This window comes from Symphalangus syndactylus, chromosome 16 (genome assembly GCF_028878055.3).
Source record: "Symphalangus syndactylus isolate Jambi chromosome 16, NHGRI_mSymSyn1-v2.1_pri, whole genome shotgun sequence".
In the NCBI taxonomy this organism is placed as follows: domain Eukaryota; kingdom Metazoa; phylum Chordata; class Mammalia; order Primates; family Hylobatidae; genus Symphalangus; species Symphalangus syndactylus.
Genome location: NC_072438.2, coordinates 61002890 through 61021810, shown reverse-complemented (window position 1 = coordinate 61021810; position 18921 = coordinate 61002890). Strand labels below are relative to the sequence as shown.

Genomic DNA, 18921 nt, shown 5'->3' with positions numbered 1-18921 from the left:
TTATTTGGTTAGAGTTGTACCTGACACAGGAGCCTTTAGAATGCGGACCCAAAGATATAGAGGAAACTGTCCATTTTTATCATTAGGTTCAACAAAGTATGGGCAACTATGTAGAAATATGATTGGACAAAAAGGGTATGATCTAATGCTAAAGACTGAGTGTGGAAACCCAGAAAGGCCTGTCTAGATTCTTGGCATCTCTGAGCATGGATTTCATTCTGGGTATGGGGCAGGATACTCTCTGGAATGAGGGTCTTTAGACCTACAATCAAACAAGGTAGGTCAAATAATTTTTTTTTTATGGCTGATTTTTACACAAAAACGTTGGGGGAACGTTAGGATAATACTTTTAGGTTTTATGCCTGGTGTTGGGGAAATGGGGTTCTGGTTTCTATGACCTGCCTTGAGGAAGAAAAATTCTAGTTTCTAAGGCTAGCCTTGGGAGAATGAGGGGCCAGAGACAGGAGGGTAGAAGGTCAGAGAGACTTGCTTTTGAAGCCTTTGTATTGGAGTATTGTTTTTCTGGGACCCTACAGTTGCAGAGATGTGAAATAATAGTAGGATTCTGAAGAGTCCATGAAAGTGCACCCTTTCCTGAGATTGAGCACTCTAGATGCTGCAGTGCGTGTATCCTGCCCGAGGCCGTTAAACTAATGAATAAACAACCACTTCTGAGAATCTAGTGCTAAGCAATCTTCTTATTATAATTTTATTATCCATCTAAATTTGCATATTGAGAGGAAAATAATAACAATAATAATAGCTAATATTTAGCACTTACTATGTTCCAAATAAACACTTTACATGGATTATTTAATTTAATTATCTTATATTGAGGTAGATCAGCAGGACTTGTTTTCCAAACACTGGTCACAACCTTGCTAATCAAAACAGGAGGCATTAAAGAAATCGGCCAAATCAGCTAAAACCAAGATGGCAATGAATGTGATCTCTAATTGCCCTTGATCTGTGTTATACACTAATTATAATACATTAGCATGCTAAAAGATACTCACACTGGTGCCATAACAGTTTACAAATGCCATTGCAATGTCCAGAAGTTACCTTATATGGTTTAAAAGAGGAGGAACCCTTGGTTTTGAGAACTCCTCATCCTTTTCTAGAAAATTTATGAATAACTTGCCCCTTATTTAGCATATAATTAAGGAGTAGCTATAAATATAGTCAGCAATCCATGAGTGCTACTCTGCCTATGGGGTAGCCCTGCTCTATCTATGGAGCAGCCATTTTCCTGTATTCTGTTGCTCTTAATAAACTTGGTTTGCTTTCACTTTACCCTTGAATTCCTTCCTGCATGAAGCCAAGAACCCTCCTGGGCTGAGCCCCAGTTTTGGGATTCACCTGCGTCATCTTTCCTGGAGCCCATGAAGGGATTAACAAGCAGAGGGGACCTGCAGGAGACCTTCACTGGATGCCCCCCTACTAACATCAATCAGCACCATTTGCCCTCCATGGAAAGGTGTCTCCTTTGTTTTCCCTGCTATTTGGGCAATTGTTTCTATTTTATATGAGGTAGGACAGTTTCCTTGTTTGTTTTGCATTTTTTTCTTTCTTTTTTCTTTTTTTTCCAAGACATTGTTTTGCTCTGTCACCCAGGCTGGAGTGCAGTGGCGTGATCTCAGCTCACTGCAAACTCTGCCTCCTGGGTTCAAGCAATTCTCCTGCCTCAGCCTCTTCAGTAGCTGGGATTACAGGCGTGCGCCACCATGCCTGGCTAATTTTTGTATTTTTAGTAGAGATGGGATTTCCCCATGTTGGCAAGGCTGGTCTCAAACTTCTGACCTCATGATCCACCCGCCTCAGCCTCCCAAAGTGCTGGGATTACAGGTGTGAGCCACCGCGCCTGGCCGCATTTTTTCTTTTGTTATTATGAGTGATCCCCCATTGTGCTGACTTTGGAATGTTGGAGTCATGTTGTTCTGTGCCCCCAAATGTTTTGGAATTGTCTCCATAGGATTGTGGGTGAGAATCCCACCATTGAGGACCTTGGGCTTGTGCCTTTGGGGTTCATTGTTGTCTGCCTCCGGGTTGTTCTGGGATGTGTAGTATTTGGTGTGGGAGACCGTCATTGGTTGATGCCTGGATGCTCCAGGTTTTTCAGCATTAACTGCTTTTGTCCCTCTAAGATTGTGGGTTAGAGTCCCACTCTAGAGGGATCTAGGTATCCCCTCTAGGATTGTGGGTTAGAGTCCCATCCTTGGGGGATCTTGGTCTCTGTCATCATTTTTTCTTGTTGTCTTTGTCATCCCACTTTTTCTCCAAACCCAAATGCTTTCTTCACTTTTTGTGGAATTCAGACTTTAAGAATCCTATTTCCTTATTTTAATTTATCCTTCAATAATTTGCTTATTAAAACTCCTCTTTTGGCCGGGTGCGGTGGCTCAAGCCTGTAATCCCAGCACTTTGGGAGGCTGAGGCTGGCGGATCATGAGGTCAGGAGTTCGAGACCATCCTGGCCAACGTGGTGAAACCCTGTCTCTACTAAAAATACAAAAAAATTAGCCGGGCATGGTGGCGGGCACCTGTAGTCCCAGCTACTCAGGAGGCTGAGGCAGGAGAATGGCATGAACCCAGGAGGTGGAGCTTGCAGTGAGCCGAGATCGTGCCACTGCACTCCAGCCTAGGGGACAGAGCCAGACTCCGTCTCAAAAAAAACAAACAAACAACGACAAAGAAAACCTCCTCTTTTGTTGCATTCCATTTGCTAGTGGATGCAGCCATCCATCTCTCTACTGTCCACTCATATCTCATAATTCATTTTTGTTATGCCATGCTAACTGTACTTATGCCTTCTTTGCAGGAATTAGTGGTGATTGCCCCACACTGACCTTTCTTGAGGGAAAAGGGAGGTAGGCATTTGAAAGAAAAATTAACTATGCTCTTGCTAGATTTAGAAAAACTTCCGTGTCTAGCGGAGATACTTGTTAGACATGGGGACAATGGCGAGCATCTCAAAGGACTTGCTGCTAGGGTGTCAAAAGCAATTGGATCAAATTCAAATTCTCTTAAAGAGAAAGAGACCGATTTCCTTTTTTTTTTTTTCATGGAAGAAAAACTTTAATTGCTGTTTTAAAAAACATCTGTATGAAGTAGAAATTGGTTTCAATAACATTAGTAAAGAATATGTTCTAGAAAGTGGAGGTAACTGGATGTAAAATTCTGGCAGCAATTTAATAGAACAGTCCTAGACGGTTAGGCTGAGGCCAACACCTAATGAGGATGAAAGCTTTGTCTGTGGGGAATTTTGGATGATACTTGAAGAAACATTACACTGTGCATAAACCAAATTGAATTGCTTTCACAAATGTTATACAGTTTCATATAGTAAAAGGTTTTTTCTACATGCACTTCAATTTCACAGCAAGAGTGGCAGAGAATACCTAAACACAGAAGAGAATATTCATGCAAGGTATCTATTTCCTTGATATAATAATGCATACAATTCAAAATGATTACACGATCATTACGTATAGGGCTTTCTGCAACTACACTGTGGTGGTTATGGAAAGCACTGCCCCCAGCATCGACATCTAGAAAGCATCCACCATCTTCTTATGTGTGTTCTCTTTTTGCATTTTTTTCTTCATTTTTCTTAATAAACTCTGCTGTTATTGCTGCTTCTTAGCAAAACTGGTAAAAACAAAATTGTAATCACTGAACATAGCACTCTGGCAATCAAGACGCTTGAAACCTTCAATCTTCTGAGGTGAAGAAAACACGGCATGACATTTAGAACTCTAATTAACAAAGTGGTCACAAATTTTCCTGGCTTGAAGACTCCCACAGCTTTCCTGATCAGCTCATCATAGGAGGTGACTTAAGTTTGTTTCGAAGCTAACATAAGAAGATTCTGGTTCTGGAGTGATGTGAATAGTACAATAAGTTCCATCTGATTTCATTCCATTCATCAAATACCCATAAGGATTGAACATTGTGGCATTAATGACAGAACCTGGTATCAGGTCGTGAATTCCACTCTTACAAGTGATATCCTTTGCAGTAACGCCATCTTTCATGTAGAACTGGTCCATAACTGCTGGGTCAAGCCCACTCATCAAAATTTCCAGGGTTTGATCTGGCTGACTGATTACCTTTCTGGGAAATCCAGAGTACATAAGTACCAACAGTTAGAATTCATACGTCTCACACAAGATGCTGCTCCATTTGGGAAAATTGCATTAAGAAACTCTATTTCTTCCTGGAAATTCTAGTGTAGGTACCCTTAGGGGGAAGGCTTCATGAAATTCTTACAAGAATAAAAGAAGCTTTGAATTGAGTCAAACCCACTGTAATGCCTAGCAAGCTTCAACAGGGGAACCAGTGCTTTCAGCAAGAGAGTGGTACCACGTGTCTTCAAAATGAAACGTTTCTTGGAGACAAACATGCTACTCTCACTGACTACATAAGCTTCCTGGTTGTCAGTTTTTGTCACACTTATCATTGAACGTTGCACGTCCTTCAAAGTATGTCCCACTTGGCCGGGCGCGGAGGCTCACTCCTGTAATCCCAGCACTTTGGGAGGCTGAGGCAAGCAGATCACGAGGTCAGGAGATCGAGACCATCCTGGCTGACACGGTGAAACCCCGTCTCTACTAAAAATACAAAAAATGAGCCAGGCGTGGTGGCGGGCGCCTGTAGTCCCAGCTACTCAGGATGCTGAGGCAGGAGAATGGCGTGAGCTTGGGAGACTGAGCTTGTAGTGAGCCGAGATCGTGCCACTGCACTCCAGCCTGGGCGACACAGCAAGACTCCATCTCAAAAAAAAAAAAAAAGTCCCACTCAGATCTTGGGATAGTGCGAAGATCCCCAGATCCTTGGTTTGCATTGGGCTGCTGCCAGGAGAACCAAACCTCCAGCAGCTTCTCGGTCCCTTTGGAAAAATGTACAGCTTCCATCACCATGAGACTAGCAAACAATCAACCACAGAAAATCAACTAAATTAAACCCTTTCTTCTGCTGCAGCTGCCGCGGCTGCTGTGAATTGTTCCATCTGTGTTACAAAAGTTCAGGTTCCTTTTTTTTTTTTTTTTTAAAGACTAATAAAATGACCGGACGCGGTGGCTCATGCCTGTAATCCCATCACTTTGGGAGGCCGAGGCAGGCGAATCATGAGGTCAGGAGATCGAGACCATCCTGACCAACATGGTGAAACCCCATCTCTACTAAAAATACAAAAATTAGCTGGGCATGGTAGCGGGCGCCTGTAATCCCAGCTACTTGGGAGACTGAGCCAGGAGAATCCCTTGAACCCGGGAGGCAGAGGTTGCAGTGAGCCGAGATCAAGCCACTGCACTCCAGTCTGGTGACAGAGCGAGACTCTGTCTAAAAAAAAAAAAAAAAGTAAAATTTTCCCGGCTTTGTGTGAGTGAAAGTTGAACGTGAATCTTTTGGAAAGAGAGGCAGATACAGTTCAGTCTCTTTAATTCCACTGCTTCCCTGTCAGAGAGAGTAGAGCGAATGCTAGCTAATGTGGCTGGCCATACTGTGTAAGCCGAGACTCATTTTCTACTGCAACACAGTTTGGGTCCAATACAAATTAAGAGACCAAGAAATTTGGCCTAAAAATTGTTTATTACATTATAGTACTATTTTACAATTCAACTTATTCTGTAAAAACGAAGGAGAATGAAGAGAAATCCCTTATGTACAGGCTCTTATGGCTCTCTACTAGAATCCTGACTTAAGGGACATCTGTAGGATGTACCTTGCTCATGTTACATCCCGACACCAAAAAGCCACACTAGATATCCTAGATATCCTAGATAATCCCCTCCTAGCTACTCCCCATAGAAGGCCCATGTGCTCCCCAACCTGAAGTCTCTTCAGTCCCCCAGTTCTGAGGAGGGTGATCTCACCAGTTCCACACCACAGGATTCCACCATATCCCAAGCCTATATTTCGCCCTGCCCAAGGAAGTAAGCCCAACCAGTATCACCAGGAGTGGGGTCTCATATCAGCCCCTAAAACTGAACCTATGTTAATTGTGAGAGGTAGCTGATAGAGATGACTGGACAATCAGAATACATGTGTTTTTTTTCTATATCTGATTTGCCTTTATGCAAGGAGAAATTTAGCTGGTTTTTAGAGGATGCAGGGAAGTTTGTAGAGAAGTTTGTTAAGTTGACCATGTCCTTTGACTTAACTTGGCATGACTTGCAAATATTGTCCACCTGCTCTATCATAGAGGATAAACAAATGATTCTGGGTACTGCCCATAAAAATGCAGGTAGAATGCTTATAACCAAGGCCATGCCATTTATCATATGGCGGGAGTTGCAGTTCCAAATCTGGAGCCTCAAAGAGATTACCAGAGGAGTTGCCAAGATTTTGAATGCAGAAATCACATGGTAACTTGTTTAATAGAAGGCATGAAAAAGTGTGCGGTTAAGCCAGCTAATTTTGACACGGTTAGAGATGTAATTTTGAAAAGGATGGAAATCCTGCTTTATTTCAGGGCTGTCTGGTTGAGGCACTCAGGTATTATACTAACACAGACCCAGACTCCCTGGAAAGGTATGCTTTCCTGGGTATGCATTTTATTACTCAGTCTTTACTTGAGATTAGAAGGAAGTTACATAAGGCAGAAACGACACTTCAAACCCCCATGGGCCAACTCTTTTCTTTTTTTGAGACCGAGTCTCACTCTGTTGCCCAGGCTGGAGTGCAGTGGCATGATCTTGGCTCACTGCAACCTCTGCTTCCTGGGTTCAGACGATTCTCCTGACTCAGCCTCCCGAGTAGCTGGGACTATAGGCATATACCACCATGCCCAGCTAATTTTTTTGTATTTTTAGTAGAGACGGGTTTCACCATATTGCCTGGGCTGGTCTTGAACTCCTGACCTCAAGTGATCTGCCTGCTTTGGTCTCCCAAAGAGCTGGGATTACAGGTGTAAGTCACCACATCTGGACGGGCCAACTCTTAAACATGGCCTTTGGAGTTTACAACAGTAGGAACTGGGCAGAGGAGGCAGAGAAAACCAAAAGAAATAGTCAAAACACACAGTTCCTGGTGGCTGCCTTGAGCCCCCTACCACCTCAGAGTTACACATCCTGAGGAAGTGCCATGAGATTGGCATTTGGGACGCATAAATGAGAGCCTGACTTAGTGGTCCCTGAGCCGAAGTCAGTGTGCCCTCTGTAAGCAAGAGGACCACTGGAAAAGGGCTGCCCCAGGCTCTGAGGGGGTCAACCGAACTCAACAGCCAAGAGAACAGAGGACTCATGGGGCCTGAGATCCCCCACTGCTCCCACTGGACACCTTACTATCTCCACAGAGGAGCTTCCGGTAACCCTTTACGTAGCAGGTAACAATACTGAGTCCTCGTTGGATATGAGTCAGCCTCTCAGTTCTGACCCATTTCTCAGGGGCGTTGTCTTCTTTTACATTTTGAGCACTTTACTGCTTAAAAATGTGTCCCTTATATGGTTTAAAAGGGGAGGAACCCTTGGTTCTAGAAACTCCCCATCCCTTTCATAGAAAATTTGAATAACCCACCCCTTATTTAGCATATAATTAAGGAGTAGCTATAAATATTGTTAGTCAGCAATCCATGAGTGCTACTCTGCCTATGGGGTAGCCGTGCTCTGTCTATGGAGCAGCCATTTTCCTGTTCTCTGCTGTTCTAATAAACTTGCTTTGCTTTTACTTTACTCTGTCACCACCCTTGAATTCTTTCCTTCCTGCCTGAAGCCAAGAGCCCCAATTTTTGGGTTTGCCTGCATCAATTTGATCTTCCAAACAACCCTATAAAGTAGGCATTATTGCTTACCTATTTTATACATATAAAAATACTGGGGCTCAGAAAGGTAAATTCACTTGCCTAAGATTACATAAATCGTGAGCTACTCAGTTCTAAATACATAGTCTACAAGCTTAAACAATATGCTACACTTTGTCTCCAGTACAAATGGATCATATTGATGCAAACATTCCATTCTTCTTGACTTCTATTTCTCACTATAAATAAATAAATAAATAGGCCTCCCAATCATACTAGCATTTGGAATAATATAAATTTGTGAATGATTTGGAAACCAGCAATTGTCAGTACCAGGAAACACAAACAGTGAGTGTAAACAGCTTTGTCTAAGCTTGATTGTGAAATAAAAGAAAGAGATATGGAACTAGTTTGCAATGCAAGTGTATTAAAGAAATTTCTGTTGCTGTTAGAGTTTTTTTTTTAAATTATATAAACATAAATATGTCAGCTAAAGACAATGAGATGAAGGACTACATCAGGGAAAAGAGGGGAAATCAAGAGAGGAAAGTACTGGAGGAGGTGGCAGCTCGCAAATTCAAAGTACAGGCAGCAGGAATAACTTTGGATGGGAGAAACTCTGTTTCACTAAGAAATGGAAAGAGATGCAGATACTGCAGGAGAAGAGAATGCTGGAAACAAGATTCTCTCCAAGTTCTCAGTGAAAAAGAAGGAAATGTCTTTGCTGAGAGTGAGGGTGGGGATGTAAAAAAAGAGGACTTGAGGAAAGTGACAACAGTAGCAAAAGCTGCTCTGGGAGGAGTGTGATCCTAGGAAAACTATTGGGTGGTGCAGAGGCCCAGTTGAGGTTGGAAAGTAGAGATTTGCAGGGGCAACACTCTGGACCATTTTGTGATTTCTCTCTAGCAGCTCCCCCTTTTTTTTGAGACAGAGTCTTGCTTGGTGGCCCAGGCTGGAGTGCAATGGCACGATGTTGGCTCACTGCAACCTCTGCCTCTTGGGTTCAAGCAATTCTTGTGCTTCAGCCTCCCAAGAGGCTGGGATTATAGGGATGAACCACCATGCCTGGCTATTTTGTTTGTTTGTTTTTTAGTAGAGAAGGGGTTTTCATGTTGCCCAGGCTGGTCTCAAACTCCTGGCTGCAGGCAATCTACCCACCTCGGCCTCCCAGTGTTGGTATTACAAGCATGAGCCACCGCACCTGGCTTCTCTCTAGCAACTCTTGACAACCTGATATAGGCATTGGGAAACCTGTTAGTGGGAATGTAATTTTGTTATGTAGTTTAGGACAAGGATTAAGACAGAAGGGGTTGAGAGACTGTTCATGGCTTAGACTAGACAGAGAAAGGGTTGAAGATGGAAGATAGATAGATTGGAAGGAAAAAGGAATCAAGACACAGAAATAAGGGAGTTGAAAAGAAAGTCATGGCCAGACCATGAGATGTCGGTGTTGAAAAGTTTAGAGGAAGTTCTGAATGAATAAACATGCAATATACTACTAATAGCACAATTCAACTAACTGAACTGAGTGCTTGCTGACCAGCAGCAAGGTAATGTAATATCTGGAAATGCTCATTAATCAGATGATGTACAGAGTCCAAGTAATGTACAGATTCCAAATTTGGCACTTAAAATACAGGAACATCAATGTTTAATGTATAAACGTCAGCAAGCAGGCTTTTGCCACTGGCACATTTTGTTTCCCTATTTCTCTCGCTCAATCTATTAACTGCTCTTTTTGTTGGCATGTGGTCAAAACCCAGTATCTTTTTCCTATTTCAACTCCTACAGAATATTCACAATGCTTTCCTTCCTTTTAACAAGTATATTCTGACTGCCTAAGAAAGCCAGACACTCTGTTAGGTGTTGATGACATGCCAATGAATAAGATAAAATATCCATCTTCAAGCAGCTTGCACTTCAGTGCAGGAATTATACAAATGGGAAATAATATGGAATGCAGTGAACCAAATGTTTATGTCCCTGCAAAATTAATATATTAAAATCCTAACCCCCAAGGTGATGGTATTAGGGGGTAATACCTATACCCAATACCTTGGGTATTGGGAGGTGATCAGGTCATGAGGGCAGAGTCCTCATGAATGGGATTACTATCCTTATAAAAAGAGACCCAGAGAGATACCTTGCTTCTTCTCCATGTGAGGTAATAGCTGTCTTTGAGAACACAGTCCCTCACCAGACAACAAGTCTGCTGCTACCTTGATCTTGGACTTCCCAGCCTCAAGAACTGTGAGAAATAAATTTCTGTTGTTTATAGATGACCCAGTTTATAGCATTTTGGTATAGCAGCCTAAACAGACTAAGACACAGAGTGATAAACACTATAATAATGTTAAAACTTGAGACTTATGGAAGGGCACTTAACCTTGGATTGTCTGGAAAGGCTTCTGTGAAAAGGCCTCATCTCAAATAAAATTAAGGATTAGTAGGATAATCCAGGAAAATGAATGAGGAGGGAAAAATGAGAGGGACTTGATGTTCACAGAGGACTCCCTCTTTCTCTCTCTATAAAGGGGCTTCTGTTTTCCTTGCTTCTCTTGGTACCTTCATTCCCACAGGGAAGTCATTTTAGCATCCCCTCCCAGAGGATACTCTTTCCCACCAGAATCATTGAACTCAGAACCAAAAGATCTACAGTTAAGTCTCAGCTCTAATTCTTGTTGTTGTGACTTCAGATGTATCAGCTTACCCTAAGCCATTGTTTCTTCACCTTAAAACAGGAATAGGCTGGGCGCAATGGATCACGCCTGTAATCCCAGCACTTTGGGAAGCCAAGGTGGGCGGATCATGAAGTCAGGAGTTTGAGACCAGTCTGACCAATATGGTGAAACCCCATATCTACTAAAAAATACAAAAATTAGCTGGGCATGGTGGCGTGCGCCTGTGGTCCCAGCTACTCGGGGGGCTGAGGCAGGAGAATCACTTGAACCTGGGAGGTGGAGGTTGCACCACTGCACTCCAGCCTGGGCAACAGAGTGAGACTCCATCTCAAAAAACAAAAAAACAAAACAACCCCCTCCCCCTCAGGAATAATAGAACCTTCTTCTGAGTTATTAAAGTGATTAAATCAGGTAATACATGTCAAGGTGGTGTGTAAACTGAAATATTACACAGAAAGTAACTATTCTTACTGTCCTAAGGTGGCATGATTTATGCTTTTGGACTCTAGAGCCCATTATAGAGATTAAGAAACAAAGAATCCATAACCATCAATGTGAATTTATAGTTACTTTTCAGGTCTGACAAGTTTAAACCCTGAAATTAATTGTTCCCCGAGGCTTTCTAAAATTTTTGAGTTAATGCTATAAATTCCTACAATTTGTCCTCCACTCAAAAGCCACTACAGAGGGATGTAGTGCCTAAACTGTAACCTAACAGTAAAGTGTGCCAGCAATGCAATCCTTAGAGTACCTTGGCCACTCTATCAGATAAAAAGATCACTTGAAAGGGGAATTTGACAATTAACATGCCAAATAAATGTTGAAAACACCGAAGAAAGATGAGGTGTGGGGTAAGGGAGATGAAAAACCTCTTTATCCCAAATTCAAGATGGCATCCTGAACCTTCAACATTTGCTTCCACTGATAAGAAACGATTATAGGAAATTGCTTTCTTAATCTACAGGCAATTCATTTGACAAATTTATGCCACAGGAAAAGAGGCGCTAATGAATATTTTCAGCAAGCTGAATGTACCGAATGTACCTTACTTTTATTTTTTAGATTGTGAGAGTGAGGGACTTAGTCTCAGAATAATTACGATACTTAACATTTTTTTTCTAATTTTACAAGGAAACATTAAAAAACAGCAAATCTGAAAGAATTTTATATACTTACCTGTGTGTCTACCACCTAGATTCTACCATTACTATTTTGCTACACCTGTCAGGCTCATTTTTTTAATTAAACATTTTATTTTGAGATAATTGGAGATTCACATGCAGTTGTATGAAATAACACAGAGAGATCCCCTGTAGGCTCTACCCAGCTTCCCCCAATGGTAATATTTTGCAAAACTATAGTACAATATCATAACCAGGGTATTGACATTGATATAATCAAGATACAGAACATTTCTATCACCACAAGGATTTCTTGGGTTGGCCTTTTATAGCCACAGCTACATCTCTTTTACCCTCATCCCCTCCTCAAACTCTGGCAACTACCAATCTATTCTCTATTTCGAAAATTTCATTTTTTCAAGAATATTATATAGGGGGCCAGGTGCGGTGGCTCATGCCTGTAGTCCCAGCACTTTGGGAGGCCGAGGCAGGCGGATTGCTTGAGGCCAGGAGTTGAAGACTACCCTGGCCAACATGGTGAGACCCTGTCTCTACTAAAAATGCAAAAATTAGCTGGGCATGCTGGCACATGTCTATAGTCCCAGCTACTTGGGAGCCTGAAGTGGGAGGATTGTTTGAACCCAGGAGGTGGAGATTGGTGTAAGCTGAGATCGAACCACTGCACTCCAGCCTGGGCGACATAGGGAGATTTGGTCTCAACAACAACTATATATATATACACATTGTAAATATATATAATAATACATATACTAATATATATACATTATATATTAAATATAATATATAATAATAATGTATATATAGCTATATAATCTATAATTATAGATTATAGCACTTTGGGAGACTGAGGCAGGAGGACCACCAGAGGCCAGGAATTTGAGACCAGCCTGGACAACATAATGAGAACTTCGTTTCTACAAATAAAAGAGAATGTTACGTAAATGGAATAATAAGTATGTAATCTTTTAAGACTGGCTTTTCCCTCTCAGCATAATTCTCTGGGGAGTGATCCAAGTTGTTGAGTGTTTCAGTAGTTCATTCATTTTCATTGCTGAGTAGTCTTCCATGGTAAGCATGTATAACAGTCTGTTTAACCATTCACCTGTTGAAGGACATATGGGCTGTTTCCAGTTTTTGGCTCTTATGAATAAAGCTACTATGAACAATTATGTACAGGTTTTTGTGTGAACATACATTTTTGTTTCTCTGTGACAAATGCCTAGGAGTATAAATGGTAGAACCATATGATAGTTACAGGTTTTTTAAAGAAACCATCAAACCGTTTTCCAGTTTGACTATATAATTTTATTCTCTCAGCAGCAATGTATGAATAATACAGTTTCTCCCCACCCTTGCCAGATTTTGATATTATCGCTATTTTTCGTTTTAGGCATTTTTTTTTTTTTTTTTTTTTTGGACAAGGTCTGGCTCTATCGCCCAGGCTGGAGTGTAGTGGTACAATCCTGGATCCTAGCTCACTGCAACCTCTGCCTCTCAGGCTCAAGCCATCCTCCCACCTCAGCCTCCTGAGTAGCTGAAACTACAGGCACATGCCACCACGCCCAGCTAATTTTTGTATTTTTTTTAGAGATGGGGTTTTGCCATATTGCCCAGGCTGGTCTCGAACTTGTGAGCTCAAGCAATCTGCCGGCCTTGGCCTCCTAAACTGCTGGGATTACAGGCATGAGCCACTGTGCCCAGCCCTGTTTAGGCATTCTTATAGATATGTAGTGTTGTCTCATTGCAGTTTTAATTTTCCCTTCCTTAATGGCGAATAGTGTTGATCATCTTTTCATGTGCTTATATTTCTCTTCTGTGAAATGTCTCTTTATACCTTTTGCTCATTTTCTATTTGAATTTTGTTTTACTGTTAGGTTTATTTTATTTTATTATTATACTTTAGGTTTTAGGGTACGTGTGCACAATGTGCAGGTTTGTTACATATGTATCCATGTGCCATGTTGGTTTGCTGCACCCATTAACTCGTCATTTAGTATTAGGTATATCTCCTAATGCTGTCCCTCCCCCCTCCCCCCACCCCACAACAGTCCCCGGAGTGTGATGTTCCCCTTCCTGTGTCCATGAGTTCTCATTGTTCAATTCCCACCTATGAGTGAGAACATGCGGTGTTTGGTTTTTTGTCCTTGCGATGGTTTACTGAGAATGATGGTTTCCAGTTTCATCCATGTCCCTACAAAGGACATGAACTCATCATTTTTTATGGCTGCATAGTATTCCATGGTGTATATGTACCACATTTTCTTTCTTTTTTCTTTTTCTTTTATTTTATTATTATACTTTAGGTTTTAGGGTACACGTGCACAATGTGCAGGTTTGTTACATATGTATCCATGTGCCATGTTGGTGTGCTGCACCCATTAACTCGTCATTTAGCATTAGGTATATCTCCTAATGCTATCCCTCCCCCCTCCCCCCATCCCACAACAGTCCCCGGAGTGTGATGTTCCCCTTCCTGTGTCCATGTGTTCTCATCATTCAATTCCCACCTATGAGTGAGAACATGCGGTGTCTGGTTTTTTGTCCTTGCAATAGTTTACTGAGAATGATGGTTTCCAGTTTCATCCATGTCCCTACAAAGGACATGAACTCATCATTTTTTTGTGGCTGCATAGTATTCCATGGTGTATATGTGCCACATTTTCTTAATCCAGTCTATTGTTGTTGGACATTTGGGTTGGTTCCAAGTCTTTGCTATTGTGAATAGTGCCGCAATAAACATACGTGTGCATGTGTCTTTATAGCAGCATGATTTATAGTCCTTTGGGTATATACCCAGTAATGGGATGGCTGGGTCAAATGGTATTTCTAGTTCTAGATCCCTGAGGAATTGCCACACTGACTTCCACAATGGTTGAACTAGTTTACAGTCCCACCAACAGTGTAAAAGTGTTCCTATTTCTCCACATCCTCTCCAGCACCTGTTGTTTCCTGACTTTTTAATGATGGCCATTCTAACTGTTGTGAGATGGTATCTCATTGTGGTTTTGATTTGCATTTTTCTGATGGCCAGTGATGATGAGTATTTTTTCATGTGTTTTTTGGCTGCATAAATGTCTTCTTTTGAGAAGTGTCTGTTCATGTCCTTCGCCCACTTTTTGATGGGGTTGTTTGTTTTTTTCTTGTAAATTTGTTTGATAGGTTTTAAGAGTTTTTAAGAAATATATATATTTCTTAAATATGTATATTTATATATTTCTTAAATGTATATTTATATATTTCTTAAATATACATAAATTTATATATATATATAACTGATTGACACTTTTGCAGAGCTAAATTTTTTTTTGCTTTTGTTTTGTTTTTTGTTTTGAGATGGAGTCTCACTCTTTTGCCCAGACTAGAGTGCAGTGGTGCAATCTTGGCTCACTGCAACCTCTGCCTCCTGGGTTCAAGCGATTCTCCTGCCTCAGCCTCTTGAGTAGCTGGGATTATAGGCGCCTGCCACCATGCCCAGCTAATTTTTGTATTTTTAGTAGAGACGGGGTTTCACCATGTTGGCCAGGATGGTCTCGAACTCCTGACTTCAGGTAATCTGCTTATCTTGGCCTCCCAAAGTGCTGGGATTACAGGAGTGAGCCACAACACCCGGCCTTTTTTTTTTTTTTTTTTTTTTTGACAAGGTTTAATTTATCAGTTTTTCCCTTTATAAATAATGCTTTTTTAGTCCTTCAACATAAATAAGGTAAAAAAATAACACTTTTGGTGTCAAGACTATTCCTAGGTCCTGGAGATTTTATCCTATTTTTTTCTGAAAGTTTTATTGTTTTTCATGTAACTGTGTATTCCATCCTGACTTTACTGTAAAAATCTGTGAGACTTAGGTTGAGGTTCATTTTTGTTTGACTACAGATGTCCAATTGTATTAGTACCATTTGTTGAAAAGGCTATCTTTCCTTCATTGAATTGCTTTTGCACCCTTGCCAAAAGTCAGATGCATTTTTTAAAACCTATGATGGGCTAGACTCTGGGCTATATTCTTTACATAAATTCTCTTTTCCTCTTCACAATGGCCTGTTAAATAGTTATTGTCTCCATATTTTTTATAGTCGAACTTTCCCAAGGGTACTCAGCCAGACTCAGGATTCAATCCAGTCTTATTCCATAGTGGCTGCTGCTTATTGATCTGGCTAACTTTTATTTAGTGTTTGTTATGTGCCAACACTGTGCTAAGCTTGAGGAAATAAGAGTCGAACAAGGCTTCCTAGAATACTTCACAGAGGAAGAGACAAAAGCTACACCTTAAAGGATGAACATAAGCTTGCAAAGAAAAGGTAGAGCAGGGAGAACATTCTAGACCGAAGGAAAAGCATGGAAAAGGCAAGGAAGTATGGAATTGCTCCATACATTCAAGAAACATCCAGTGTTTTGCTATAGCTAAAAGGAGGGTAGTAGGGAATTTTCTCATGTTTGGCTTGAAATATTTGTGGATATCTCAATGGCAATGACCAGCAGGCAGTTGGCTGCAAGAGTCTGGAGCTTAGGAGAGTGGTCTGGGCTAGAGATTGAGCTTTGGGAGTGGTCCTAGCACAAGTAACATTGTACACAGAGAAAGTATTAGAGTTAATAGGACAGAGGGCCAAGGGAACATTAGAAACATGTGCACATTTAAGTGGTAAAATAATTGAGAATGAGCTGGGTGTGGTGGTGCACACTTGCAATCCCGGCTACTTTGGGAGTCTGAGGCATGCAGATCACTGGAGGCCAGGAGTTCAAGACCAGCCTGGCTAACATGGTGAAACCCCATCTATCAAAAATACAAAATTAGCCAGGCGTGGTGGTGGTCACCTGTAATCCCAGCTACTTGGGAGGCTGAGGCAGGAGAATCACTTGAACCCATGAGGCAGAGGTTGCAGTGAGCTGAAGTAACCCCACTGCACTGCAGCCTGGGCTACAGAGTGAGACTGTTTCAAAAAAAAGAAAAAGAAAAGAAAAGAATTGATAATAAATGGTAGGAGGAGAGGAGATAGGAGAGTATAACAAAAACGAGTGGAGGTGAAATAATCTGGTTTTTATTTTTCTATTATGGGTAACATGTAGCATAAAAGAAGGTCTTCAAAGAGATGATGATTTGCAAAACATATCAAATTAGAATTTTTAATCAAATGCAATATTTAAAAAGTGAAATATTATAAAAATGTTAAGCGTGTTAAAGCAAACTAAATATGGCCTGAGAAACACTCCATACTTCTATATTTGAGTCTTTGTGGATGAACTGTAATCTAACTTAATAAGCAAAATTGAAAACCTAACTTAATAAGTATGCACCTGTAACAATAGCTGAGTGGTGGCCAATCCCAGCAGCCATACTTCAACCACTCATAGACTACTGAATGTTCAAACTGCATTCAAATAAGGCAAACGCTGAGCTGTAACCAATCTCACTGTTTCTGTACCTCATTTCCAATTCCTGTACTTCACTTTACCTTTTTTGTCTATAAATTTGTTCTGACCACAAGGCACCCCTGAAGTCTCTGTGAATCTGCTGTGATTCTGGTGGCTGCCTGATTCATGAATGGTTCATTGCTCAATTAAACTCCTTTAAATTTAATTTGGCTGAAGTTCTTTTATCAAGCACTATCATGGGGTTTTATAATCAAGTAGTTTGATAATGGTGATAAATATATGACATATAGAAATTGCAGGAAAAGTTCAATTAGGTTGAGTGTTTATTAAACCAGTAAAACAGGTATATAACTAAGGAAATTTTTCCCCAATTATTAATACAAAATGACTTTCACCTGGATTTCCCTCAAATAATCTGGATTTTCACTTTAAACTCAAGAACTGGCAAATCCATCCGTCTTCAAAAAACAAACTCCCCCTCAAAAACCCCCAAAACCCTCTTTACAGTGTGTTACCCTTAAACACACAGAATGCCCATGTAGTGGGCTGAATAGTGTTCCCCCTCAAAGTATTTGTGTCCACCTTTATTTGGAAATACAGGCTTCATAGATGTAATTAGTCAAGGATCTCAAGATAGAAACCATCCTGGATTTAGGGTGGTCCTTAAGACCACTGACTGGTATCTTTATAAGAGAGAGGAGAGGGAGGTTTGGACACAGGCACATAGAGAAGAAGGCAATGTGAAGATGGAGGCGGAGATTGGCTGCATTTATAAGCCAGAACACCAAGGACTGCCGACAATCAACAGAAGCTCTGGCAGAGGCATGGGATGGTTTCTCCCTCAATGCTTCCAGAAGGAATCCACCCTGCCAACCCCTTCGTTTTGGGCTTCTGACCTCAGAACTGTGATATAAATGATTTCTGTTGTTTTCAGCCATCCAGTTTGTGGTAATTTCTTACAGCAGCCCTAGGAAACTAACATAGCTTCTACTCCTCACCAGCTTCCCAGACCCCCTAAACTATGATTACACAGATAATTTTCTTTTCTTTTTTTTTTTTTTGAGACAGAATTTCACTCTAGTCACTCAGGCTGGAGTGCAATGGCATGATCTTGGCTCACTGCAACCTCTGCCTCCTGGATTCAAGCAATTGTCCTGCCTCAGCCTCCCAAGTAGCTGGGGTTACAGGCACCTGCCACCATGCCCAGCTAATTTTTGTATTTTTAGTAGTGATGGGGTTTCACCATATTGGCCAGGCTGGTCTCGAACTCCTGACGTCAGGCAATCCACCTGCCTTGGCCACAAAGTGCTGGGATTACAGGCGTGAGCCACTGCGCCCGGCCAATATTTTATATTGATTTAAAAATCCACAGGTTTTTGTAATTGGTACTTATTATATGCAAAGGACAATATTCACAGTAGTATGCTATCAGCTAGTTTTTTAGATGCTCACAGAAATTTCAAATGCAAACTGGTTTTACTTATGTAGCTTAAACAAATGCCAATTGTTGAACTTTGTGCTGGCTCTTTAATATCAGTTCTCTTTTTTCTTCCAGTTAATGTTGATTAGCATCAGCTCATTTAGTCAGTTAACATTTATTTCCTAAAATCAAACACTCTTGATTGGTCAGCCTGGGAGAGGAGGGCTAAGATTAAGGTTAGTGATGGTTCCCTTAAAACCTGTCGAGTGTCTGCATTCTTAGACATACTGAAATCTGAGAATCCCATCTCTCGCAGGGCGCAGTGGCTCACGCCTGTAATCCCAGGACTTTGGGAGGCTGAGGCGGGCGGATCACGAGGTCAGGAGATTGAGACCACCCTGGCTAACATGGTGAAACCCCGTCTCTACTAAAAACACAAAAAATTAGCCAGGCATGGTGGCGGACGCCTGTAGTCCCAGCTACTCGGGAGGCTGAGGCAGGAGAATGGCGTGAACCCGGGAGGCGGAGCTTGCAGGGAGCTGAGGTCGCGCCACTGCACTCCAGCGTGGGTAA

At 41.4% G+C, this 18921-nt stretch overlaps 1 pseudogene; it reads right to left on the bottom strand.

Annotated features, from left to right (window-relative positions):
* Positions 1-3551: 3551 nt before the first annotated feature.
* LOC129464626 (S-adenosylmethionine decarboxylase proenzyme-like) lies at positions 3552-5144 on the bottom strand (annotated as a pseudogene).
* Between the last annotated feature and the right edge of the window lie 13777 nt (positions 5145-18921).